The sequence below is a fragment of the Myzus persicae genome, unplaced genomic scaffold (assembly GCF_001856785.1).
Source record: "Myzus persicae strain clone G006 unplaced genomic scaffold, MPER_G0061.0, whole genome shotgun sequence".
NCBI lineage: Eukaryota > Metazoa > Arthropoda > Insecta > Hemiptera > Aphididae > Myzus > Myzus persicae.
In genome coordinates this window covers 191144-207763 of record NW_019104355.1, presented here as the reverse complement: position 1 = coordinate 207763, position 16620 = coordinate 191144, and the positions used below count along the sequence as shown (strand labels likewise).

The 16620-nt window shown below is 28.2% G+C and overlaps 1 protein-coding gene across 1 annotated transcript in view; it reads right to left on the bottom strand.

The window, feature by feature from the left end:
- LOC111041446 overlaps nucleotides 1-16620 on the bottom strand; it is a 99362-nt gene that overhangs the window by 44310 nt on the left and 38432 nt on the right. The window lies entirely within an intron of this gene.

Below are 16620 nucleotides of genomic sequence, written 5' to 3'. Positions count from 1 at the left end.
TAACAAACATTATAAAAAGATTATTACTTACTTGTTGCACAGTACAAGAACAAACTATATTATTAAATTGTTCGTCATTAAAATTTAAATCATTAAAATGTTGTAAAATCTTACATTTTACATTTTCCACGAACTCGTTGGACACTATTTTTTTCCAGTGAAGCACTGCAAATCAATTATCATAATAGTGTGTCTCGACTTCGATCGCGGGGTTCAACATCAAAAAATCGTCTCGAAAGCTAAAAACCCACAGACCTATTTAAGGTGAAGCGGTACTCGTCCAATATGCTATCTACCATACGTTTGATATTTTAGTACTTTAGTGTATGATATCTACCGTAAATATTTTATCTATCATCGACTTTAGTTGATTTTCATCTTTTCGTAAACACCTCGGCTTGTGTTACCTTTATTTGAAATACCCAATACCAAACAAGTTCTACAATATCGCAGAAATTTAAACCATTTTATTTATATTATAATATATATATAGGTATATATTATATTATATTATATTATATTTATTATTATTAATACATTTTTATTATTTTTTTTCACTATTAATTGTTACACTTCCCATTTTTATTTTTTTTTTTCACTATTAATTGTTACACTTCCCATTTTTATCCATGTACGTAAAAAGGTAACTGTTTTTGCGAATGGAGTAAAATGTTTGGCACCCTTTTTTTGTACATTGATAATAAATTGTTTTCAAAATATTACCTTCCGAATCACGTTTTCGACTGTTTTTTAGAACTTTTTTCAACACCACAAATTGTAGGGTTTTTAATTTTTGTACATGTTTGGTCGATTGGTAATAACCGAGTATGTTTAAAAAATGTTCTCACATCTCTTCATTTTGAATTATGTGCTGATATAAATGACACATAGTTGACAAAACTCATAATACATAATATGTAATACAACACGACTCATAAACACACTCTAAACAGGTATAATATAAAGGTATACCTACTAACCTACCTAACCTACTAAACTACGGTAGGTACCATATTGGACGAGTACCGGCGAAGCAAATATTTCTATTATTTTTTTCTTTATTCAAGTCTGAAATGGAATCTAAATTTTCGTGAATCACTTCACTTCGTCGATTTTTTAATAATATTCTATTTTTGTTGTACTCTTAGTAAATGTTCGTCAATTTCTACAGTTTCATTATTACCTCCCATACGCTCACGGTTTTCAAATGGAGCACAGAATACAACAATTATTGACTTCAATATAGTTATTGACAGACAAATGCAATAGAAATAATTAGGTACATGATAAGAGAAAAATGTATGTAAGGTAGTATTATAAACAGGGTGTCCCGCGAGGACATACCCATTGCGATACCAAATAAGATAATAAATATTAAATATACCATAAATCTGTTTTTTTATTAGAGTTACAGTGGCGAGGACTACATATATTTTAATTTTTAATTTAGTTTAATTTTTGGTAAAAAAGTTTAATAAATATTTTTAAATTATTTTTCATTTTTAGAACAATGGAATAGATTCATTTTGTAGAATTAATTTTTCTTAAAATGTTGACCTTTCAACATTTTATTTTCATACATTTCATGATTCTTAATAATTTTTTTAGTTTATAGGTAAAACGGCGTTAGTCTTTACGGCTCGAGGGATGTATTAGTATTATAAGATTCGTAATAAAAATAACTTTAAGGATGACAGGCTTTTTTATATTAAATACATCGATATTAGTTAAATGATTGCATTTGCTCGCAAAACGGTCGATTGGGTTATTTTAACCATAATCCGAGGTTCGGTATTCTATATAGAGAAAGTAGGTCAAGAACGAGACATGTATTGAGGGACATGAAATTGTACCATAGTTCCAGAAGTTCAGGACAAGTTACAGTTCTATTTACAAGTTTGGACATGGAGTAAATATCATTACATAGACGTCTGTGGTCCAGACATTTCCAGACATTTTGGATGAAACATTAGATCAGTTATGGCTAAATATTTAAATCACAAACAATCGGGCGATGACCGCACAGATTTATATAATACATAGTGTATGCGGACAACCGTGTAGGGGTCGCCAAGCAGCAGTCCATCACCTAGCGAGTAGCGATATCCATGGTACCCAATATTTAGATGCTGCTGATTTTGACCACCTCGTTCAGCGTTTTGCGCATTTACTTTTTTTGCGTGTTTGCAAGAGTGCGCATACGCATCTCACATACATAAACTTAGGCGGTGGCTACCGCTACCAAGTACCAGCTACCTGTCGAGCCGAATACTAATATTGTAAATCGTTAGTAAATCTAAAAATACTCATAACTCGCTTAATAGTTAAAATATAATACAAATCCCATGAGATGGTCTAAGACATTTTAACCTGAATACTAATCTTAATATTATTTTTCATAAGTGGTCAATTAACTGTACTTTTTCAATTAAAGGCTTTAAACATGATATGCTGAGAGTAAAATTTGTCATGTTACGCACTTGTAGGACGTACTGCACGTACTTTTGATGTATCGAAATCAAAATTCGAACAATTGGTTTCCTAGTTATTGGACAATTTTTACTAAAGATAATAGTCCATAATAAGGATATAATTATACAGTTCTAGACATGGAATAAAAAAAATAACTAAATAAATCAAGAAGGATTTTACTTGCTATTTACCAAAGTGTCTGCCTAAATAAATGTAAAATGACGTATTATTTTATATAATGTGTATAGACTATAGACTATAGATAACAGCGTATTCTGTTTAAGCATATCCTTCTTCCATATTATAAGCTATATTATCCGTAGCACAAAATGTGTAATAACTAGAAAAGTACTTGTTCGAATTTTGATTTCAATACATCAAATTTCACAAAAAAGTTATCCGCTAAATAATTTACAGTAAAAAAAGTGGGGTTCCCGTTTGAAAAACAAAAGTTTGTATAGCCACAGGACACTCCTTAAGTGGTACAAAAAATCTCCAGAATATGAAAATATGGTCTTATCTAAAGAAAAAAGAGGGTGAGCATACTTGTTGGATCAACCTTTATAAATAGTATAATATTAAATATAAAATATTTATACAACATAAAGAGAATATTTTTTGTGAATTTCTAACTAAAAGTTATTTACTAATTTTTGTGTCTTTTGCAGATTGATTTTATCAAAATTCTAAATTTAAACACTCATAAAATATTATTGTGGATTAAGCTCAATTTTTTTTATATTTTCACTAACAAAAACTAACTAGGAAGCTTGAACATCATTTTTAGGTTTATTAATCATTAGTTAAAAAAAAAAATGCGAAAATAAACATTCAGTGAAAATTTTACTTAACTATTGCGGTATTTTTTTTAAAGCTACATCAAAAACCAAATTCGATTTTGTCAAAAATTGGTTTTTCGTAAAAATTAACGTTTTTCCTACTTTATGGTTTGTTTTTCTTGCCGTTTTAGAAAACTATGAGGAATTTTTTACTTTCGACCTCCCAAAGTACCGACTTTATTCACTTTTCTACTAAAAAAGATGCAGTGAAGAAAATCGAAGGATTTTTAGTGTCCCAAAAAGTGATTACAGACATAAAAAAATACACACTGTAGAATCAATACATTCATCGCTCTGCTCAGAATCTAAATATTTAACATTATTGATTACAATTTTTTTTTACCAATTTTCTATTTTTATTACGTATAACTATGTTCACTCCTATGACTTCACTTACCTGTACAAAACAATACTTGCCAATAACTAGCGAAGTTTTTTATTTGAAAATACTAAATAGCATTGTATTGTCTAGTGCTATAATGAAACACAAAATGTGTAAATATAATAAATATAATATAATATATATATATAATAAATAAATATAATATAACATGTATATACATATTAAATTTTATTTCATATTCGATTAAATCAGCTATACATTTTTCTAATCATTCTATTAAAGCTTTTTTAATATTAAGGCATTAACCTTTTTATTTTTAAATGCGTTTTTCTTGTTTTTTATTTCATTTAATTCCAGACGATATTTAAATTTTAATCTGACGTTTATTATACTTATCGATTTATATATCCATGTCTAACTAGCGAGTATTTACTTAATATTACTTAATAATGTATTATATTGTACAATTATACATTTTTACGTAGAAAAAATTAAAAAATTAATACATTGTACACAGTAATAAATTAAAATATTATTGACGGGTTGATATACTGATAACCACACGTCATACAGGTTCGTACGTTCTATGTATCGTTCAAAACTCATAAAAGTGGATTTTGTATTAGTTTTTATTTTATTGTTACATAACATTACATGATGATTTGATTTTTTAATATTTACTTCACTACTAGCTATTTGAAATGGAAACTAAAAGAAAGCTATGCTGATGAATAGAAAATAAAAAAATAGAAAAAGAAGACTCTTAGGAAAATCAAGTTAGAGCAGTTTAAATATCGGTGTAAGATTTAATAAATTTATTATTTATTAAGAAAATTGATGGTGAGTAAAAGATTCATTCTTCGTAGATTAAGACTTAGGTAGGTATTATATGCAATCCTACGCGTACGCAGACCTTGCTGTCTGGAACGTATATATTTTATTTATATATCATATGATATATAATAGAATATTTTTTTGGTTATTAGTTACTTCAATTATTTTTATTATTATTATTAATATTATTTTAAATTATTGATCTTAGTGATGGAAATATTTCAATTTTGTGCATCAATAATTTAACTACGAATTTAATATAATAATTGAAACTTCAAAGTTCATTTATATTATTTTGATATATTATATATAAATTTAGGTACTAAATACATTCTTTCCAGTGTAGAAAAAGGCAAATCTTAGCTCTTTACTTCTCCAGAGAACCGTTCTTCTCTCGGAAGGTGTTAACATTATATTATATTAATTAATTAAATATATTATTGAATATAGTTTCCCTTCCACTGCCAAATTCTGTTAACCATTTTATCAATGGGTCACAATTTTTATAGTACTTTTGGGAACATTAACTGTATGTTGAAGTAGACTTATCTCACTTTTAACAGTTGAATTAATATTATTTGCATACTATCATATTTGGGTGGTATAATAATTAATAATATACTTAAGAATTTAGACCTTATATTATAACGAAGCCTGAGGAGCTTTGTATTCATTTTCCAAGCTTTTTAATGTGACTTATAAAATATTATTAAATTTATATATAAAAAAAAAAACTAAAAAAATTGAAAATTGAAAAATGAAAAAAACCGTAAACAGCTCAAACTATATTAAAATATTTCAATTTTAAATCGTGTAAAAAATGATTAAATAAACTATGGTATACATTTCAAGTCTCTACGGTTAATCATTTTCAAATCGAAGCAAAATAAAAAAATTACTTCATTAGAAATCTAGTGAATATCCAATGTTCTAAAAATGTATATTAATGTAAGTTCATACGCTAATAACAATGTAGTTTCTACTTTCCGGTTGACTTTTTTTGATAAAGGTTGACAGCAAACTTATGGGGAATCTTGTATTAATTTTTCAAATCTTAGATATAAAAACAAACCTTTATATGAATATCCAACTCAAAATAAATTGTAAAATGTCGTATTATTTATTTATTTTTTCAAAATGCTAACGCTCATGAAAAATGACTGTGGATGAACGCTAAGGTTTTTTTTTATTTTCACTAATAACATCTTACGAGGAACATTATAATACATTCTAAAATTTTAACCGAACAATAATTTATTTATCTACATAAATTTAAAACATAAAAAACCGTGCAAGTACCTAAGGCTCTGCCGTACATTAGTTTTTTAGAGACTAAAGAGTCTATATGTAATGGAAGTGTAAGATGTCTATTAAATTATAATTTTATACGAAAATCGATTCTGAGTAAAGACAGTCTGTTAGTATATAATATTTCTAAGTAAATTGTATAATATGATTGTGATTAAAGTAATTGATTTTACTATAAGAAATTATTTTACCCAAATAAATTATACCTGAAAATGGTATAGTAGCAATATAATAATATACTTTAAAAGTATCATGTACAAAGGAATAATATTTTTTAAATTATTACAAATTAACTAAATTCGTAATTCTTGGTTTTAATACGTAGTTCCGTCCAAATTCGAACTTAAAAGGTCTGTAAAAAATAACTCTGTTTATATGTTATTTAAATCTTTTGGTTACAGTAGGAACTATTTATGAGAACAATTGTTCTAAATTTTCAGTTCTCAGCTTTATAACAATTGATAATTTACAAATTAAAATGTTGACAAAAGCACAATTAATTTGTAGTAAAAATATATAAATTTGGACAGCTTGCGGTTAAACATTAAACACAAAGACTTCAATACAAGTAGTTAATACATTTATCAAAAATTTCCAGATTATTTTGGGAAAATTGGTATGTATGTACGTACAATATTTTTGGAAAAATTAATTTAATACACCTAGTGTAGGCTATAGCTAATCCGGTAAGGCGCTTAGAACACTGATTAATACTTTTAAGAAAAGTAATAATGATAGGGGCAATGGCGGGGGGCTTCAGAAACATAGCCCCCCCCTTCGTAATCCGCTGGGTCAGCACCAGTATCACAGAATTTAAGTGAATACAACATTTTTCGAGCATAAGTTAGTGGCACCCCCTTGTCCAAGTAAAAAAATAGTTTTATTACGCAAAACAAATTATAATATTAGCTGGGGAGCTCCGTCCTCCTACGCACCTCCCCCCCAACCATTTTTATCACCTGCGAGTTCAGACTTTTGTTTAAATGATTGTTATCATTTTTAGTACTAAATACCGTTTAACGTGTGAACGCGTGTAAACTGACGTCTAAGTGTTAACTTCCTCTTCCAAGAGATCCAATTTGCAAAGACTTGGCCGCCGAGCACACACAATTGATTCCGGCCAAACAGCGCCAATTACTTACCCGATGAGTGGGGATGAGCAAAACGAACCGAATTTTGTCGGACAGCCGTATTTTCTTTTAGTGAGTATCCAGATCAGTCCTCATTCTTATATCAGTGTGTGCTAACCTCCGTTTGGTGTCGGTTTTTTTTTAATGTCCGTTGTCAATACAAATTTTTATTTTTTCATTTGATTATAGCAGAATTATTTTATATACTTAATTAATAAGAATCCAGTTATCGAGTTAAATTCAACAAAATCATGCCTCGTCAACGAAAAGATGTTAAGATTGATATTGAAACCATTGAGTTAATGCTGAGAGCTTTTGGAATACGTCATTACAGTAGGGCTATTTTGAAGCAACTATCGGGATTTAATTTGAGTAATTAATATTAAAAAAAATATTTTTTTTTCGTTACTGATTTATTGTTTGGTTGATTAGGATGCATATCAGTCATTTTGGAAGAAGCGCGATTAAGTGCAAGAAAGTCTAAGAGGAGAAGAATAATTATTAAAGATCTGAACATGGCAATTTTGAAGGTGCAAAACGGCATTATAACTGTTATCTCTCCACCTGAAGTAAGACACTTATTATTATTTTTTAATCACAGGGTAATTCGATACCGACTCTTTTTAATGAGTAAATATCTACAATTTCTTATACTCTATACCAAATAAGTCTAGACAGGCGCAGAAACTGTGCAGCTGGCAAATGGTATTTCCGCTGTGATTGGCTGTAACCCTTTCAGCGAATGAGATTGTACATGCGTGAACCGCAACTCATTTTCGTCCTTTTTAAAGACTTATTTTTATAGAGTTTATGCGTGTGGTCATGTAAAAGAAAAATGAAAATTTAATAAATTTAATACAAGGCTCCTAGTATATTGTTTCAAAGGCAGATGAAAAAAATTAAAAATCCTTAGTCACAGTTTTTTTTTATAAGCATTTAAAGTTCAAATATTGACAAAATACGTAATAACGACGAAAATTTGGAAATTGTTTTAAGTTAGAAATTCATAAAAAATTTTGTTTTTAAATCTAAGATTTTAAAAGTTAGTACAAGATTCCTCATAAGTTTGTCTACCTTTATAAAAAAAAAATTTTTTAGAAAAATGTCAAATTAAATTTTTATGAGCGTTTGAAATTCATATTTTTACAACATTTGATATTCATTCGATTTCTCATGTAACGATTTTCTGTTTTTGTTGTAATTAAAAAACGAATGTCTGTAGATACTTGAAAATTTCACTGAATGTTGATATTAGCATTTTCTAAACACGATAAAATTTTGAAAATAATTCGACTCTTTTTGAGATGTTTACGGACATTGTCAATTTTCAATTTTCTTAGTTGTTTTTTTTTTCTATAAATACCAATAAAATTTTATTTGTTGGGCGAAAAATCTTGAAAATTTAATACAAGGCTCCTGATATATTTTTACAATAGCAATTGTAAAATATTTAAAATACATAGGCACAATTTTTTTTTATAAGCATTTAAAATTCGAATTTTGACTCAGATATATTGGTATTAATATGTCTTAAACCAAGACTGGCTCCGCTCAGAATCGTTTTTCTTATACAATGATATTGTATCATTGAATTCAAATTTAATTCCATCCATTATACAGTGACCCACTTGTAACCTACTGTACAGCAGAGTGACATCCACTTATCCGCTTTTTTTTAATATGCTTAGAGTAAAATTACTAAGTAAAAATTACAAAAATTATAAAGTTTAGAAATATAAAAGGGTTTGACATATCGGTTATTTATAATCAATTATTTATTGACATTAAAAATTGAAAATAAATTAGTACATTTAAATTTTAAATGAACACCACCATTCAATGCTACAATAAAATCTTATCGTATTTAGAAATATATAGGATAATTAATATAAAATAAATATTATAATTTGTTCTTCGTTATGTAAGAACAATTTGTTGAAACTGCTACAGTATTAAATAAATATGAAATTAAATTGTTTAATATACCTAAGTTCAATATATAAAATTCCCTATAACATATGGTTAGTTATAACAAAAATTATAAAGACATACATTTAATTTTCACTGTGTTACCTATTTTATTATTTTTATTTTCAACTATTGAACTAACACTTAAACTTTACAATAATTGTAAATTGCAATATAATAATTAATAACCAATACTTAAAGTAAGCATAAATACCACAGCCCTGCAGAGGTATTCAAACTGTGAGTTACGGCTCTCAGGGGCGTCCCGGGAGTTGTCGAAGAGAGCCGCGTAGTATAACGTTGAATTGTCTACCACAATCATTCACTAAATATAACTTTAATTTTTTTTCTATATGTAATATGGTAAATAAATAATAAAATATAAATTACAATCATATAAACATTGATTTTTTTGTCATTTATAATTTTGGGGGCCGTCAACATTTTGTGAAGACTTAAAGGAGCCGTCGAGCCGTGGGATGGAAAAGTTTGAATACCTCTGATATATACCATTTCTATAAGTAGGTATAAATATACCTGTACTTTTTAAATGTTATAACTTAAATCAGTGGTGGCCAAACTTTTTTTTAAACAAACCTTAAAAAAAATTTTACTTTAGTCATCAGAATTTAGGTATAGGTACATAATTTCATATTTAACGACGTTTTTATTGTACTCAATAATTTAAATGACTTTCTTTAATACTTAACTTAATAATTACTACAAATGAAAAAAAAATTATATCGGCTTACATTAATTTCCAAAAATTATGTGGCGGCAGACGAATAATTACTGTGCTCGTTGAGCAACCGATATTATCTACACTGTAGTTTCTACAGCCGTCGTGATCGTACGAAAATAAGATAAGATACGATATTGCTATTTTAATTATTAAATAACATTGTAACAACAAAAACGTTACGGTATGCCGATACGGGATTAAATATTATGAAGAAGAGGTATTCTTTATTTTTTTTTTACGTAAATATAAAATATTATAGTTCTTTCGCGGGCCAGATATTAAATGATGGCGGGCCGGAGTTGGCCACCACTGACTTAAATCATTTTTAGGAACAAGTTAAAGCAAGTTAAATCACTCGAAATTGTTTTAGTAATAGTTTAACATTCACTAAATATTTGTTAATTAATTTGTATGTACATTTTTTTTAGGTTCCTGAAAAAAAAGATATCCTGGTAGAACCAGATTTTGAAATAACAAATGATGAGTTATACAACATAATTGATAAACAATGTAATTACATTTATAAAATTTAATTTCGGTACATCTAAATTATGTTAATTAAATACATTTTTAATAGAATCATATCAATCATATTCATGCAATTTGGATGTCACCTTAAATATGTTATGTTATTTTATTTTTCACCATTTATAATAATTATTATTATTTGTAGTTGATCGACAACCAGATGATGCTTTGCCTGACGAGGATGTTTTTCCTGACACGGAAGCTTTGCCTGACAAGGATGTTTTGCCTGTCGAGGATGTTTTGCCTGACTTAGGATATTTTGACATAGAGGAATTTATTAGAAGCATACAAGTCAATCAAGACACAGTTGAAAAAAAATTTGATGTCGAGTCTCTATTAAACAACCCTTATTCGTTGTAATATATATAAAAAAAAATAACATATTATTAAAAATTGTATAAATTGTAAATTGTTAATGTAAATGTAAATGTAAATAAGCTCCAGTTCCTTTGATGTAAGATTTCCTACCATGCCATAATTTAATTTAAGTTTTTTTCATTTCTACTATTATTATTCCTTGTTGTACAGCTATACAGGTTGTAATATTTTTTTAAATAAATTCATAATTTTTTTTTTAAAAAAGTTAATATTTATCGTGTTCATTTATTAATCACGGTAATGTCCTGTGATCTACTACATTAATATAATATTACAATTACGTCGTCGTCTGTTGTCCAGACATGCAAAGTGGACGTTACTTTATGGATAGTGGATGAAACATTAGCCTAGTTATGATTAAATATTTAAATCACAAAATGTCAAGCAACGGATCTCTATAATATACAGTGTTCAGTGTTGGATAGTAACTTTACGTGCGTTACTCGTTACCGTAGCGAAATCACAATTAGAGATTCTAAACTTAATTTTACTTCCCATTTTTGTACAGACTTAATTTAAAATATGATTTAGGGCCCAACTACGCTGCAGTAGTTTCACCGCAGAGTCTTAATGGTTTTACACTTTTACGCCGCGGATTTTACGTTACCGTCTAAACAGCCGTTTTTATATCGACTGAGCCATATTATACTACGCGGTGGACGCCGTTACCAGGATGTATTCTGGAATATGTACATTATGCATTTATGCTGATATTATTAAACAGTCAACAAGTCATCAGCTAGATAGAAAATTATATTGATATAATGTTATAAACCTATAGTCATGTCTGCTGACTGTTGATAATATTATAATATAGTATAATAAAATATTTTATTGGTAAGATTTATCGTATGATAAAATAATTTGTTACAAACACTGAGATAGATAAAATATGTTATAAATGTATGTTATGATTGCTGAATGTCGTTATTATCGAGCGTTGAACAATAATATTAGGATGGGAAAAAATAATCGGGCCTTAACCCGGAGATGACCTTTTTTTCAAGATATTTTTGGGATGCAACTAGTATGATGCTCGTATGCACCCAAGTGAACAAAGTGTATAGCGTTTTTACGGCAACGGAGTGCATTAATTATTTAGAACGTACAATTTGGTATGTTTTGCGTTTGTAAGACTAACACAGAGCAGGCTAGAATGGCGTCCTATTAAGATGAAAAACCTTTATTATCTATAGAAATAATAACGGGTGCATATTTAAGTTTATTAATTATTAGTTTTTTTTTATTGAAATTTGATCTTTTAATTTTTTTTCATTGAAATTCGAGCTTATTTTCTATTTTTCATATATACATTTGTTATCATTAGCGTAAATAGTAAATTGTATGTAAAAATATGCAGTGCAAAATTGAATACATCTGATTCTATGTCATTAGTACAAAAAGAATTGTTAATTTTATCTGCAAACGTGCACAACTAAATGAAAAAAATATGAAAAAATTGTAAACGTCAGGATATGTATGACGACACGCTTCTACGCAAACAGTACATATACCTATAGTGTTAATTTATTATGAAGTTATTTAGAAATTGAAAGTAAAACACTCGATTTTAGAAAACTTCAGACTTTGATTTAATGGTTATAATAAGTGGTATGTTTAATTTGAACATGAATGATATTGATAGACTTAAAATTAATAAAAAAAGTCATCTTAGTGCGTGAGTTAGATGAAAAATATTTTCAATTTTAATATATAGTTCTTATTGAATACATTATTTTGTATAAGTTATACCGAAAAAATAAAAACGACATGTATAGAAAATCTTCTCCTCTTTGCAGAGTGAAAATTTGGTTGCTCAGCTCGGACTACAGCCTGAGTGATTCTATCTAGCGCAAAACAGTTTTTGCTATGTTATACATTTGTAAGACGGAGACACAAGTATACAATATCTCAAGATGCTCTGTTTCAATATTTTATTTAAATTCTTCACTGGACTCGGTGAATTTCATTAAAAGATGCCCAACAGTTGATTTAAAATATAGACAAGACGAACATAATATGATTACTCGTGTACATAGATAATACATGTTTTTTGACAGTTTAACTGTGAATGTATATGGGTACTGACCTATACGCTTATACAGTGCACCCGGGAGGTATACATATGTTAACAAAATCTGGCTTGTGAAGTCAACAAATACACGAACGAAAAGTACCTTATAACAGTAGAACTACGTATTTCATGTATAATATTCTATAATTTTAATCCAAATGCAATACTGATATTAATTAAATGCACTTTACTTTGGTCCATAAAATTTGTAGTTGGCCAGTGACAGCTAGTTGCTACATTATATAGTGACAGCTACCAATAAATTACAAGCTGAATTATTTCGCCAACTTCTTTAAGAAGAATCGGAAGTCCAGCGATACGTCATCGAGTTTAATTTAACAAAATCAAACCTCGTCAACGAAAAGATGTCGCGACTGATTATGAAACCATTATATCAATGATGAGACATTTTGGAATACATCAATACACTATGACTTTTTTAAAGCAACTGCCGGGATTCGACCACCGTCACTACTGTCAAAAAAATATTTTTTTTTTCGTTACTGATTTATTGTTTGGTTGATTAGGATGCATATCAGTCATTTTGGAAGAAGCGCAATTATGTGCAAGAATGTCTAAAAGAAGAAGAACAAATATAAAAGATCTCAAAATGGCAATTTTGAAGACGCAAAACGGCATTATCACTGTTATCTCTCCACCTAAAGTAACACCCCTATTATTATTGATACTGATATTGATATTGAAATAATAATGATAAGTTATGCAAAATAATGGATAAAAAATGTAATAAATTATAAGGACCTTATAATAGTAGAACTACGTATATTATGTATTGTATTCTATAATTTTAATCTATATGCAATACTGATATAAGTTAAAAATGTACTTTACTTTGGTCCCTAAAATTTGTAGTTGGCCAGTGACTGCTAGTTGCTACATTATGTAGTGATTGCTACCAATAAATTATACGATATATCAATATCACATAATGTGATTGATTAACACTATTATTGAAAAAGGTCAAGCAATCATCTTATTTGTTATGAAAAATACCATCATAAAGTAAATACCCACTAACATATTATGTACAAAGTACAATGTTACTACGATAAAATGATTTCACACGAATGTGTACTACTATTTACATTGAAATAATCTTTAATCATAATGATACTCAATTAATAATAATAATCACTATTTTAAAAATATATAACATTTTTTTACATTGCTTTATTCAAAATATTGAGCAAATAATCCAATTAAAAATACAATTATATTATTATAATTTATAAGTAATCATCACAGAGTAAGCAATTAATAACAAATGTACAAAGTATACTACGATAACATAATTCAGATCAATGTTATATTTACATTAAAATGATATTTGATTACGATAATAACCGTAAAATTTGTTTTCAATAAAAATATAACATAAGTATAACGTTCTATAATAAAACGATTCGACCTTTAAAAAAATAACATAAACGGCCTCTCCAAAAGAATCATCCTCGAAATGGAAAATTGTACAAGCCGAAGAAACACTAAAATAAATATGCCGTATGCTAATATGACTAAAATTGCTAATTATGGTATTAGATATATTATGCTGATTGACTATAATAATATTAATTTATAATTAGTGCTTACAATACAATGTAAATGCATATATTTTAAACTTTGAAAAATGTAATTATTAATTAATATTAAAATACAATTATTAAGGCTTAAGAGTTAATCATAATTTCCTTAATGCTTCGTAATTTTTGTCCCCAGACACTCGACACATTTACACCAAATGTTTATAATAGTGAATTTTCAAAATATTTTGACTTTTTTTGAGCTATTTATAGCCATAATCAATTTTAATTTTTAACGAAATTTTTAAAAAATATTAAATTTGATTACTAAATACAATTATGCTAGGCTAACACATCGTCTCCTCTTAAAAACGATTTACGTAGGTATACTATTAATTGTCATTGAATTCAAATTTAACATATTCATTACAATGACATACTTGAAACTATTGTGGGTTTAAGCGAGTAGTGCACATCCAAAAGAAGAAATATAACCAATATAATATATTTATTATAGATGGTATTAAATGATTGTTTAGGACGATTATCAGTTAATGATCGGAATAATATAAACGAGCAAGAGTAAAAATAAATTATAATGCCGACGCGCGACGTCAAAAATAATTCGTCGAAAACAATTTAATTTGTTATGTGCACAGAAACGAATGTGCACATCAATTTCCATTATCCGTGTTTTGACTTGTTTTCATTTGTAGGTACTAATGTGCACAGCGATTGTGTATACTAACTGTACTACCATATGGCATACAATAACCGATACCGTTGCGGCGCGGACAACCGCCAGGCCGTTTGTCCTTCGAAATAACCCAATCCAAATAGTATATCGTTTTCATATTCTGAATTTCTCTATTACTATTACTATATTTTAAACATAATCTTAATAACACAACGGGTGGTACTTAGTTGTATTACTATGATTTATGATTTCAATTTTTCTTGAATTTGGGTTGACGCTTGGTAGTGAACGTGCACTTGTGCACATATACACGAGCCGCCACTGAAAGGTACAGCATAGCGGTATCCCCGTGTATCCACTAATCCGCCCTTTTCATTAGAAAAAAAACTCAAGTTTAAATTAACAACAATAAATAAAAATTGTAATATTATAACTTCAAAATTGACGTACCCAGGGACATATTATTTGAGGTTTACCGAAAGGCCGTTAACAGACGTAAGATAGGACGTTTCCTGTTTAAGACATTGTAAACTATTTTTTTCTCGCTATCATTGGGTATATAGTCTACTTTCGAAAAATTTCAATTTTCATGGATTACGTACCATCATTAATAAAACAAAATTAAAACCATTTTTTTGGAGCTTCAAGTAATAATTAACAAATTTCAACATTTTTTATTATAATTAGCATACAAAACAGATGTATAATTAATATTTTTATGTTAACAATTCTTAACTAATTTAGTTTTAAAATTTGACATCTTTCTTTAAAAATATTTTCTTAGTACTCTGTACTTATCTAGGGCACCTAGGTACTTTCTTGTTGATTTGTAAAATACACGATGTCTCAAACACAGATAAGAATAATTAACATTTTGAAGTGATGTATGACGCATAGTCAATCGTACGTGGGCGACGTGGGCTTTGCGCCGACTTAAATTTATGGTTATCAAAAACTGTTTTCTATATAATACACGTACGACTTGTGGATTGTTTTTACGAAATTATTATGACCATATATTATAATGAATCAAAATTAATACACCATAAATGATATATTATATTTTAAAAATATACATATTAATTATACATTTTATTAGAAAATTATTTTTCGTAAATAAAAAGTAGGTACTTCATTTTATATTTTTTTTATACGGACGTTGTATTTTAATAAGACGTTACAGAATTTGAAACCCACGTTTCCTGTTTTTATGAGGGACCCAAACGTTTTGACCAGCCCATAATAAAACTGAAAATAACCGCTGGTTAACAATTCCATTATATGAAATTACAATTAAAATGTAATTTTTATCTCAATACAAATAGACTTCTTCTAATGTATAAAAATTAATGACCAATGACTAATCCAAACGACAATCAATAAACATTAAAAGCGGAAGGCACTTATCTGTTAAATACCACAACACACAATAGACCTGGGTTTCTCATTATTATCTACAAACATTCAATTGACTATAGTTCTTCTGTATACTAATATACATCAATTGTAATATCTATAATATACAGATACCCTATAATTATTTACGTATTAGCACGAGCCATGAATCATGATTAAATTTATTCAGCAATTACATGAATCATGTTTTCGCGCTAAAGTATCGTGACAACAGCACGTACATAGCGACACACTAATGACAAGGGAGGCAAATGCCTACTATGCCCCCCCCCCCTAAATGACGCCACTAGCTGCGGCCACTGCCTAATAGGAAATCCGCCTCTGTAGCGGTTCGTCATATAGTTGGGTCC